Genomic DNA, 12296 nt, shown 5'->3' on the forward strand with positions numbered 1-12296 from the left:
TGGCCGCTGGGCCTGTGCGTCCGGAGCCTGCGCTCCGCAACGGGAGAGGCCACAGCAGTGAGAGGCCCGCATACCGCAAAAAAAAAAAAAAAAAAAAAAGAGTGTCTGGTACAAAGAAAGTGCTCAATAAATATTAACACTAACCAGTGGTAGCAGTAATTGAGGTAGAAGTAGTGTTTTAGCTCCTAATCAAAGGAGATAACAATAGCTAATTTCTCAAACAATTCCAAAATATAATTTACTTTTTCTATAAGTGGTGATTTACCCAAATCTAGAAGTATTCAAACACATTGAGAAAGGATATGTGTCCAATTTAGTGGACTTGTTCCATGGTTCCCAAACCAAACTGAGCATCAGACTTTTCCGTGGAGTTTCCTTAGAATACAGATGCTTGAGTCCCTTGAATTAATATATTTCATTTGGGATATGGGGATCTATATTCTTGTTAAAGTTCCTTGGTTGATTCTAATCAGTAGTCAGATCTTGACTACTTCCAAAATTTTCTCTAATCCTCAAGTTTTATGATTCCAAGAATTTTCCAAATTCTCTCATTTCAAAGCCAAACATATATATATATATTCCCAGGAGGACCAAACAGATTAAGTCTTAAAGCTTCCCAAAACTGAAACAGAACTTTACCTGAGCATTTTGAGGATGTTTCGTAGGTTTTGAGGTGCAGGGTTTTTTTCCATCTTTTTTTTTCATTGGGTAAAGTGAAAAATCACACCATCTGCTTCTGGCTCTCTGGTGAATTTATCCAAGGCAATGCAATCATATTAGAAAAAATGAGTAACTGACTGCCTGATTCTTCTGACAAGTGACACAACTCTGTCCTGTTCTCAAGCCTGTAGCAAGAGACTGGCTGTGACACTGGAGACAGTGGTGAATGTTTCAGCAGCTGTCTTGCCTTCAGGGAAACGGAGAGGTGTTAAGTGATTTATACCAGGTCACACAGCAAGCCAGGGGGCAGTGCCAGAAATAGGATCTGCATCTCCTGCTTGGCAGTCTGTGGTCCATGTATTACACCCTGAGGATATGGAAGCAAGGCCCCTTGTCTGAGCAAAGGAGCAGATAGAGAGACGTCCATTTAGAGGTTCATAAATGCCACTCTGAAAGGAGGAAGAAAATTCCCTTTTCACGCTCAATCAAGCCTAAACCAAGGTGAGGGAATGAGGAAATGTTATTTATTTTTATAAGATGAAAAACTGCGGTATTTACTGCCTTCCTGTCAGTACCACAGAGGGGCTTCTTTTCCCAATCATTCTTCATGCCTGGTCTCACACAGTGCTGCTTCGAAGGCAGAATGGGGCAAAAAGATAGTGGTTTTTCCTATAGCTGGCCTAGAAAAAAGAGGTTTTTTTTGTTTTCTTTATAAAGCCATATACTCTTTGAGTTGATTATATTTCTGAGTGCATGGCTCAATGCAGTAACTTCAAAGATATAACAGGTAAAGTACTAAATGTCATTGGAGGGCCCGAAAAAAAAGATAATTTCTTTTCCCCAAGATCTTATCCTATTCCTAAGAAATAATTCAATCTGTTTAGGCTGAAACTGTGTGTAGTTACATATTTCTATTTAAAATATTTTCATCTGTTTCACATCTATCTTTCTAATATGCAGTTAATTGATTCCTCAAGGGTAAGAATCAAGCTTACTTTTATACACATGCATGCGCGCACACACTCACACACACACACACACAGCTTCACAGAACCCACCACAGCATTCCACCCTCAGGGTACTCGATTAATATTTTCCAATTATTCGATTATAGAAATAAATATATTAAATAATTTATATATTTAACTATATTAAAAGAAATATAGGTTGGATAGCAATAAATAGGTGTTATGGACTGAGGGCATGATGGAGGAGGGAAACTGCCACTTACCTTTTACACTTCAAAAATTGGATAAAATAATGGTAGAATTATCGATGGGGTTTTCTATATTTTTCTATATTCTTAACATGTATATAACGGACATCTGTTAGCTTCATAATGTGAAAAAGAAATAAATGTTTACAAAGCTGGCAAGTATGAATCATAGTACACAAACAAATATACAAGAAATATTTATTTAATATTTATTTTCTATAACTCAACTTACATTCTGACTCTACGGTCCCTTTTCACTGGACAGGTAGAAATTTTAACCTCAACCATTCCCCTGGTGCCAGGGAAATGAAGGAAGTGAGGGGACACCAGTCCACACCAGCTGGACCTATGTTTATTTCTTACAGCACAGTAATGATCTCCCTTCAACAAGTCAGGGTTGAGCCTTGAAGATGCGGTTGAGATTCTAGGGATGGGGAGGGGAATGAAAAAAACAAGGCAGGGACATGGGTATGGTGGAGGGAGGGGAAAGAAGAGGAAAGGACACCAGAGAGACTCCCAGGCTCCCATCTAAAGCATAGTCCACAAAAACGATCTCATCTTTAGATGACCATGAACACACAAAATCCTGAAGATGGTATAAAGGATCTGTACCATCCTTTTTACCATCTTCTACTATTTGATCTTTCCTCTCAGTGATCCTTCCCTCCATGTGGGGATCTCATCAAAAGGAATTCCAGAAAATCATGCTTTCCCTGGATTTCTTCTGTTTCCCTCAACTCCCCAAGGTCCACTTTCATCTCACGTTCATTTGGATATATTTTGCAATGTCCTTGAAACCATGAATATCAATCAAGGCTCTGTCCTTGTTGAGTAGAGGAAGAACTCGACAGTTCATCAAAGGAAAAACATTAGATCTTTTACATTTTTTTTTACAGTTGAACAAGACAAATATTTATCATGCTAGTTTTGACTGCCTCTTGTCCTGGCTCGACTTGGATGCATGTTATGCAGTCACTCTTTCTTTACTGTGATTAACAAAGACCTTCTTTCCACCAAGAAGAAGGGGAAGAAAAATTCCATCCTGCCTCAAACAGACAGAAAAGAAATGGAAGATAAGGAAGTTAGTTGCCTACTTTTTACCCAGTGCTTTATGAAACAGAGTTGATTAACACATTAGCATGTTCTCAAGGAGCTCATCATCTAGTAGAAAAGATAGACACAAATATCTAGCTATAATATAAAAAGAATTTATAAATTGAAAAAGAATTTTTAAATTGCAGTGGAATCACAGATTAATTATTTCTGCCTGAAAGCATCCAAAAAGACTTTATAGAGGAGTGACATCTCAACCAAACATTCAAGCATAACTTGGAGATGGGCAAGTAAAGACAACAAATCATATGTGCAAAGCATAAAAGGATGAAACAATATGACATGTTTATAGACTCTCAGGCAGAACAGTGTGTCTAAAATATAGAGGTGATCAGAGAGAAAGACAGATTTTGACCAGATTTAATATAAGTGATCCCTGTACAACTGGGCAGTTCTGAAGTCTCATAAAATAGTTCATCATAAAAGGCTTGCCTAATCCCAAAGTAGGGACAACTAGAGCTAAGATGTGAACTGGAATTATATCCCAAAGTCAAAGAGCAAAGAAATAATTATGAATATGTGCATAAATGGCTGACCTGCCTCCTGTCTGCTCAGGAACACACCTACCTCTTATTTGCTCCTCATTTTTCCCTCTCCCTGAACTGAAGAATGTCTTTCCAACTCACTCTCCATACCCTCTCAAGCCAACTATCCCTCCTCCAAAGGATGAATTTAAGTTCAACATCCACATCCTTATTAGAGAAAGTAGGAATAGTCTTTCATTTTTATTTTTCCCCTCAATTTGCTAATGATGAGATTGGAAGAAACTGCTCCTGCAATAGGTATTGATGTCTCCTCTTCCTTTATATTCAGTTTCTAACAATTGCAGTCAAAGCCCAATAGCCAGAGAATGAGGACTAGAATAGCCAAGCATCTAGTTGTATGAATGTTCATGCCAGTTCAATATCTGATATTCTTTTTTTCTGAAATACTGGAATGTTTGCCAAAAAATCAATAAGCTTTTGTGAAGGGAAAAAGCTAAAAACATTAGAGTTAAGTACGAACTGGAGGGAGCACACTGATGTCGATGGCAAGGTTCTCTCAAGAAACAGGGTGTTCCTCTTATAAGATCCAACCACTGCTGGTTTCTCACATACATTTGTGTTTGTGGGCCATAAGCATGGATGTTTTAAATTCAGAGTTAGAGAAACTATTTTTTCATTATTTTGTATATTTGTTTTTTATGAATTTATTACTTTACTGCCATGTCCTCATCTCTGCTTGAACCTCTCTTGGAGAAATTAGGGAGTGGCCCCTGGGAGAATATGGAGAAAGCTACGTGTTGCTTGGTAATTCAACCTTCCTGATTTTTCCACAATTGATTTATACTTGGACCAAAAGCATTTTCAGCTGATTCCTGTTGTAAGCAGAATTAACTTTACCAGGTTTGAGAGCATTCTCATTTTCCCATAATAATTAAAATAATTTTTGTCAAGGAATCTAAGACTTTAGAAAAGGTAAAGAGAACATTATTTAAAACTAAGAAAAGATTTTTCCCCGTTGCAGAACACAGTCTCCAGACGCGCAAGCTTGGCGGCCATGGCTCACGGGCCCAGCCGCTCTGCGGCATGTGGGATCTTCCCGGACCAGGGCACGAACCTGTGTCCACAGCATCGGCAGGCGGACTCTCAACCACTGCACCACCAGGAAAGCCCTAAGAAAAGATTTTAAGGGCTGCTGATTGAAGGTTTGTAAGTAACTGCTAACCATCTCTTATTAAGCAAAGTGTTGGAAAAAAATTTTGGAGAGAGTAGCAGCAAAAATCTTAAAAACAGGAAAGACTTTACTCACCATAAAAATTGTTGAACACAGAAATATCCTCCCTAATGTAGCCAGCTCAGTTGAGTACATTTCCATTTTATCTAAGAATGTGCCTCAAATGGGTAAACAGAATCCTGAACATAAAGCGTTTCTGATTTCCTCTTTCTTCTTGATAATTTGTTTTTATATGAAATACCTCTATGATTATACAAATACAAAATAACAATTGCAACAACAGAAGAAACTGGCCATTTCTCTGATATAGTACAGACACAACAAACTGTCCAGCCAGCTCTGGAGAGCAGCTGACAACTGCCAACAATCCTAAAATAGGCCAGACACTGCTACCATTATAGAACAAAGCAATAATTCAGAAAGCATTGGAGTGATGTAAAATAAAACCTTTGAAATGCAGAAAGCAGTACATTTAATCATGAGTGATTCCTGTTCAATTGCACATGAATTTTTATAGTAACTTTACTCATAATTTCCAAAATTTGGAAGCAACCAAGATGTCCTTCAGTAGGAGAATAGATAAACTGTGATACATCCGGACAATGGAATATTATTCAAAGCTAAAAAGAAATTAACTGTTAAGCCACAAAAAGACATGGAGGAATCTTAAATGCATATTACTAAATAAAAGAAGCCAACCTGAACCTGAAAAGTCTACATACAGTCTCTATGGTTTCACTAAATGATATCCTGGAAAAGGCAAAACTTTGGAGACAGTATAAAAAAAAAAAATCAGTCATTTCCAGGAGTTAGGGGAGAGGGAAGGATAAATAAGCGGAGCACAGGGAATTTGGGAGGCAGTAAAACTATTCTGTATAATACTATAATGGTAGATACATGTCATTATACATTTGTCAAAACCTATAGAATGTACAATACAAAGAATGAACCCTAGTGTAAACTATGGATTTGGGGTGATAATGATGTGTCAGTGTAGGTTGATCCATTATAACAAATGTACCACTCTAGGTACATAATGATGGGAGAGGTTCTACATGTGTAGGGAAAGGAGATATATAGAACTCTGTATACTTTTGCTCAATTTTGCTGTGAACCTAACACTGCTCTAAAAAACTGTGTATTAATTTTTTCATTAATTTTGGAGTATAGTGGCTTTACAATGTTGTGTTAGTTTCTGCTGTACAGCAAAGTGAATCAGGTATACGTATGTCCACTCTTTTTTAGATTTCCTTTCCATTTAGGTCACCACAGATCACTGAGTAGTGTTTCCTGGGCTATACAGTAGGTTCTCATTAGTTATCTACTTTATACATAGCAGTATATATATGTCAATCCCAATCTCCCAATTTGTCCCACCCTACCCTTCCCACCTTAGTAACCATAACCATCCGGTAACCATCTACATCTGTGACTATATTTCTGCTTTGCCAATAAATTCATCTGTACCATTTTTCTAGATTCCACATATAAGTGATATTATACGGTATTTGTTTTTCTCCTTCTGATTTACTTCACTCTGAATGACAATCTCTAGGTCCATCCACATCTCTGCAAATGGCACTATCTTGTTCCTTTTTATGGGTAATATTGCATTGTATATATGTACCACATCTTCTTTGTCCATTCCTCTGTTGATGGACATTTAGGTTTCTTCCATATCCTGGCTATTGTAAATAGTGCTGCAATGAACATCAAGGTGCACGCAAACTTTCAAATTATGGTTTTCTCCAGATATATGCCTAGGAGTAGAATTGTTGGCTCATATGGTAGCTCTATTTTTAGTTTTTTTTTAAGGAACGTCCATACTGTTCTCTATAGTGGCTGTACCAATTTACATTCCCACCAACAGTGTAGGAGGGTTCCCTTTTCTCTATACCCTCTCCAGCATTTAATGTTTGTAGATTTTTTGATGATGGCCATTCTGACTGGTGTGAGGTGATACCTCATTGTAGTTTTGGTTTGCATTTCTCTAATAATTAGTGATGCTGAACATCTTTTCATGTGTTTGTTGACCATCTGTATGTCTTCTTTGGAGAAATGTCTATCTAGATCTTCTCCCCATTTTTTGATTGGGTTATTTGTTTTTTTGATAATTTTTTAATTTTTTTAACTTATTATTTTATATTGGAGTATAGCCAATTAACAATGTTGTGATAGCTTCAGGTGCACAGCAAACGGACTCAGCCATACATATACATGTATCCATTCTCCCCCAAACTCCCCTCCCATCCAGGCTGCCACATAACGTTGAGCAGAGGTCCCTGTGCTATACAGTAGGTCCTTGTTGGTTATCCATTTTAAACATAGCAGTGTGTACATGTCGATCCCAAACTCCCTGATTATCCCTTCCCGCCATCCTTCCCCCCGGTAACTGTAAGTTCATTCTCTAAGTCTGTGAGTCTGTTTCTGTTTTGTAAATAAGTTCATTTGTATCATTTTTTTTAGATTCCACCCATAAGAGAAATCATATGATATTTGTCTTTCTCTGATTTTTTTATTTTTTAAACCTCCAGGAGTATAACTGGCTTTAGGAACAGCTGATTACAAAGTTTCAACCAATGTCCTACGACCAGGTTTCTCTCACTCTCCAACTCCTTGTTCTACTGCCTCTGTGCTGACTCCATTCTCAGACCCCACTCGTTACGATGATGGCCGCCTCAAAACTCTCCATCCCTACCAGTGGAAATGAAGATCTGCTTCTAGGTCAGTATAAAAAGCATGATGAGATGACATCACCCATCCTGAATCAAAGTGGCCAGGTCTGGAACATGTATTGGGAAAGGAGGCAGTTCTACTGGAAACTTGTGGACTGAGATGGGAAGGGATGAGCCCAAACAAAATCTGGGGGCTGTTACCAAAACAGGGCCAATACATGCTGGACAGGTAAAAATAATAAAAACCCACTACACCTTGTTCATCTTCAACTTTGGAAACCCAAAGTGGAACTGAAGAGAAAGGTTCAGCAAGAACACTGTGATAGAAGAGAACCCAAATATGCAGCCAGCCCATAATACACATGGCAAGAGATGGGTGATAGTCAAATCTTTAACAACCAGTATGGTACAGGGACTGACAACTCAGAATGAATGCCAGTTGTTATGTCTATCACTGGGGACTGGCACATATCAGTCCTGCCTAATTGACACTGTGCAATTTGTCAGGCTGGGGTTGATGGATTTGATACTTAGGAGTCTCCAAACCAAACAAAAAGGAACATTTTAAAAGCTTAAAGAAGGAAAGGAGAAAGCAAAGGGGGGAAGGACACAAATAATCTTATACAACTAATTCTTTTTAAAATACTTAAAATAATTCAAATTCAAGATTAGTATTTTTCACAGTCATTTATTCCTACCATCCACTGGTAAGCAATTCAATTCTCTTATCCCTTCCTTCATTTTCCTTTCAAACCTGGAAATCATAAAGGCCAGACGCAGCTAATTAAATAAGAAATTTAACATTAGAGTTGACAAGGGATGATGGTGCCTTACACAGTTCCAGTTTCCCAAGCAAATATTCACAGGGAGCATAGAGCACGTTTTCTATAATTTTTTACATGAGTAAATGATTCCCTAAGGTGATTACTCCAGATACCACCCCTGCTGAATGTGTACACATGAAATTACATCAAAATTGAATTTTGTTAAATCTAGCCATGTTTCAAAAGTAGTCCAAACACAAATCCTTCCTGGTAAAAAGCAAAATGTAATTTTATAAAGCAAATTGGAATCCTGTGTTCTGGTCACCTAATTTACAAAGCGTCATCATAAGGGATCAGAGAGTAATAACCATTTATTGGGGGTTGGCCTACTTGCCTAGCATTGTGCTGATAAAGAGAGAGGACACCAAAAGAAATAGAAAAACATGTTTCCTGCTGTTAAAGAGCTCACAACTTTATCAAGGACTCAAGTCCTTTACACAAATGGGCATTTAAAGGAGAAAATAGAAATATATAAGAGCAATATATGAGCTAAGTGGTGTAATACATCCTGTAAGGGCCAGAGAGACCAGAGAGAAAAAGATTTCTGCTCATGAAGTGATTCAGCAACCTCGGATAAAAGCGTGTGATGAACACATAGCCAGCATCCACTCACAGAGGCAGGAGAATCCAAATTACCCACCTGGGACTGTGGGCTTTAATCTCAGGCCTGTCACCATCTCCCTCTTCCACCTTTGGAAAATTACCTCACATCTCACTGCCTTCCCTGCAAAATGGGAGTAGCAATCCAACCCTATTCTTCAGGGCTGGTAAAGAATGAATAATAAAGAAATGGTAAACTCAGTAAAAAAATGAGGGCCTACTGAATCCTGATTAGTTAGTGTCCAGCCCCAAATGGTATACTACATGGAGCATATGGTACCTCAGTTTGTAGATGGTTATGTATCACCAATTTGGTTGCATTTGTCAGAGAGGTGAAAGGGTCTGCTTACACAGTCTGTTATTAATTACTGTGAAGGATATTTGCAACGTTAAAATGCAACTCGGAGTAAGTGCAGACATCTGCCCCCACTGTAATATGAGAGCATAACTGTCATCAGCAAAACCATGTTTTTCTTACGATGAAACGGAAGAATGAAGTACCACAATTAAATATTTTTACCAACACAGTGATTAAAGGGATATTTATGCTGCAGGGGTGGTTTCTAAATCAATTTTGTGTGCTTTCATCTTATTATGCAAGTCATATGGGGGAAGTGTAGTTTTTTTTATGTATACAAACTTACTTTTTTACAAAAACTTTATTTAAAAAAGTGTTTTTTGGAAGCCATGTTCACAATAGCTTTGAAGTTGTCTTTCTTTTATCTTCGTTGTTGTTGTCATTGTTGTTAACATCAAATATATACAAATGAATATTTATAATGTTCAAGGAATAAAGGATAACAAGGAAATGACCAACCATGTAACCACCATCCAGCTTAAAGAAATACAGCACCAGCTTCATGCTCCCTGTGTACTCCTCCTTAAACTCAACCCCCGAACCACTATTCTACATTATGTATTAACCAATCTCTTGTCATTATAGCTTCATATATATGTGTGTATCCCTAAGAAATGTTATATAATTTTCCATGTTTTTGGACCTTATACAGAAGGAATACAAAGCATGTATTCCTCCGCAATCTGTTGGTTGTTCGTGTTTTTTTCCATTTGGCATTAAGTCCATGAGATGCATCCCTGTTGACACAAATAGCAGTGGTCCATTCATTTTCACTGCTATATAGTACTGCTGGATCGAAGTGTGAATATTTGGTATTATGGACTTTGCTGGTATGAACATTCTTCTCTGTGTCTCCCAGAGAATATGTATGAGAGTTTCTCCAGAAAAGAGCTTTCTAGACAAGACCCCACCCATCAGTGGGTAAGTTTAGTTAAGTCTCAACTAGCAGTTTAGAATCATAAACTCAAAATGGCTGAAAGACTTAAATATAAGACAAGACACTATAAAACTCCTAGAAGAGAACATAGGCAAAACGTTCTCTGACATAAATTATACTGAAACAGAGCAGGAACCTTTGGTCCTTGCCCCGCCATGTCCTTCGCCTGCCTTTTGTCTATGGAAAAACTTTAGCCAAATAATAAGTTTAATCAGAGACGTGAGAAAAACTGCAGAAGCAAAGAAAAACAGTCCAAGAAGACTAAATAACACTGGTTTAGTCATTAAGCAAAGTCAAGGACCTTTAGTTCTGATGCCAAAAGCTCAGCTTCTCTGTACATCAGTGCCGCATCAAATCTCGGAGACACTCTGGATGAAGCAGAAAAGGATAGCTTTATCACTTTGCCAGGCAAAGGGAGACACAGCGGGCTCCTGCCTCGAAAAACTATGTCCCCCTTGGAGAGGATAGTGAGAAGTTTTTTAATACGGTTCAAAGAGGGCATGATCAGCTCGTGGACATTCTGCTGCTGGGTTGGTGGTGAGGTAAGCAGAAGTCAGCATCATCAACCTTCAGGTTCTAACTGGTCTGGGGTCTACATGCTTGTGGGCAGCATACCATCGTTAATCACTCACTTCTCCCACCTGGAGGGGGTTTCAGTATCAGCAAAACAGCTCAAAGATATTGTTGTGTGTATCTGTTGATGGGGAACCAGGGCCTTGCCCCAAGCCTGCACTGTTGTTTCTCTTGGCTGTTTGTTTCTCCCTGTTCTGGAATCCCCTCCCTTCCCTAATTAACAACTGCTTGAATCTGCCTGTTGGAACTCGGGGAAGGTCATGGAGGCTGAATAAAGGCGTTTTCCTCTAATCAAGGAAATGAGGGACACAGAAAGGCTTTGTGCCCAGGAGCCCCATAGGGCCCTGCTTGGTATCAGTTCCTCCTCAAGGGCTATAGATAATATTCTGAGCCATATCCTGTGAGCTGTCTTATAGATACTGAAACCCCCACCAGGTGGAAGAAGTTAACTACATGATGCCCAGCCTGTAGCCATGACATAAGCTGCCACAATTCTGAGAACTAGCCTCAAGGAAATGGGAAAAAACCAACCCTGGAACTGAAGATTAACTGTACTTAAAACAATCAAGATGACGCTGGTCAGACCACCACATGACCAATTTCAGGGTGACTGTCAGAGCTGACTGTGCTGTTTCTGCATGTACACTCCTCCCCCCCTCCATCTATAAAAGCTCTAGCCCACTGATTCTTTGGACAGGAGTCCACCCTCGCCCCTTCTCCCCCCTCTCCCCTCTCCCAGTTGCCAGCATCCAAAATAAAGCAAGCTTTCCTTTCCACCAACCTTGCCTCTTTATTGGCTTTTGAGCAGCAAGCAGCCAGACCCCACTTGCGGTTACAGTATCAATGTTTCCTTAAGTCAGTCTCCCAAGGCAACAGAAATAAAAAAAATATCAGAGTGCAATGCAAGCGGTCTGGTAAGAACTGCTTTAGGAAATTTTGTTTCTGTGTGTGTGTGTGTGTGTGTGTGTGTGTGTGTGTGTACACGTACATACACTGTGGTACCCTGTAAAATGTATTTCTTACCCATAAGACTTTCTTAGCAGAAGTCTATGTCAAAAATGTCTAAGAAACAGTGCCCTAGAGCAAAGCTTCTCAACCTGTAATGTGAACACCAATCACCTGTGAATTCTGATTCCATGGTCTGGGATGGGGCCTGAAATACTGCATTTTTAACAAACATCCAAGTATCCAACTCCAGGTGCTGCTGGTTGAGGAACCACCCTTTGAGCCATAAGGCATGAGGCTAAGAGATATATGCTTGTTTGTAGGACGTACATATCTTCATGAGATAAAGCCAAGTTGTTTCCCAAAGTTTCTGGACCAATTTTCAAGTTCCCACTGATCCATATTTTCACCAAAAATTGGTACTAATAAACTTAAACTTATCAATCTGACAAATACAGAAGGGTATCTCTTTGTAGTCCTAATTTGCATTTTCCTAATTACTTATGGGATATAGCATATTTTCATAAGATTGTTGGCCTATTCGTAATTTCTTTTGAGTGAAATGCTTAATCAGGTCTTTACCTATTTTCTATTGGGTTGTCTTTTTCTTATTGATTTATGGGAGTTCTGTATATATTCTGGACAATTACCCTGTGACAGTTATGTGTATTAAAAATAT

The sequence above is a fragment of the Kogia breviceps genome, chromosome 6 (genome assembly GCF_026419965.1).
Source record: "Kogia breviceps isolate mKogBre1 chromosome 6, mKogBre1 haplotype 1, whole genome shotgun sequence".
NCBI classification, from domain to species: Eukaryota; Metazoa; Chordata; class Mammalia; order Artiodactyla; family Physeteridae; genus Kogia; species Kogia breviceps.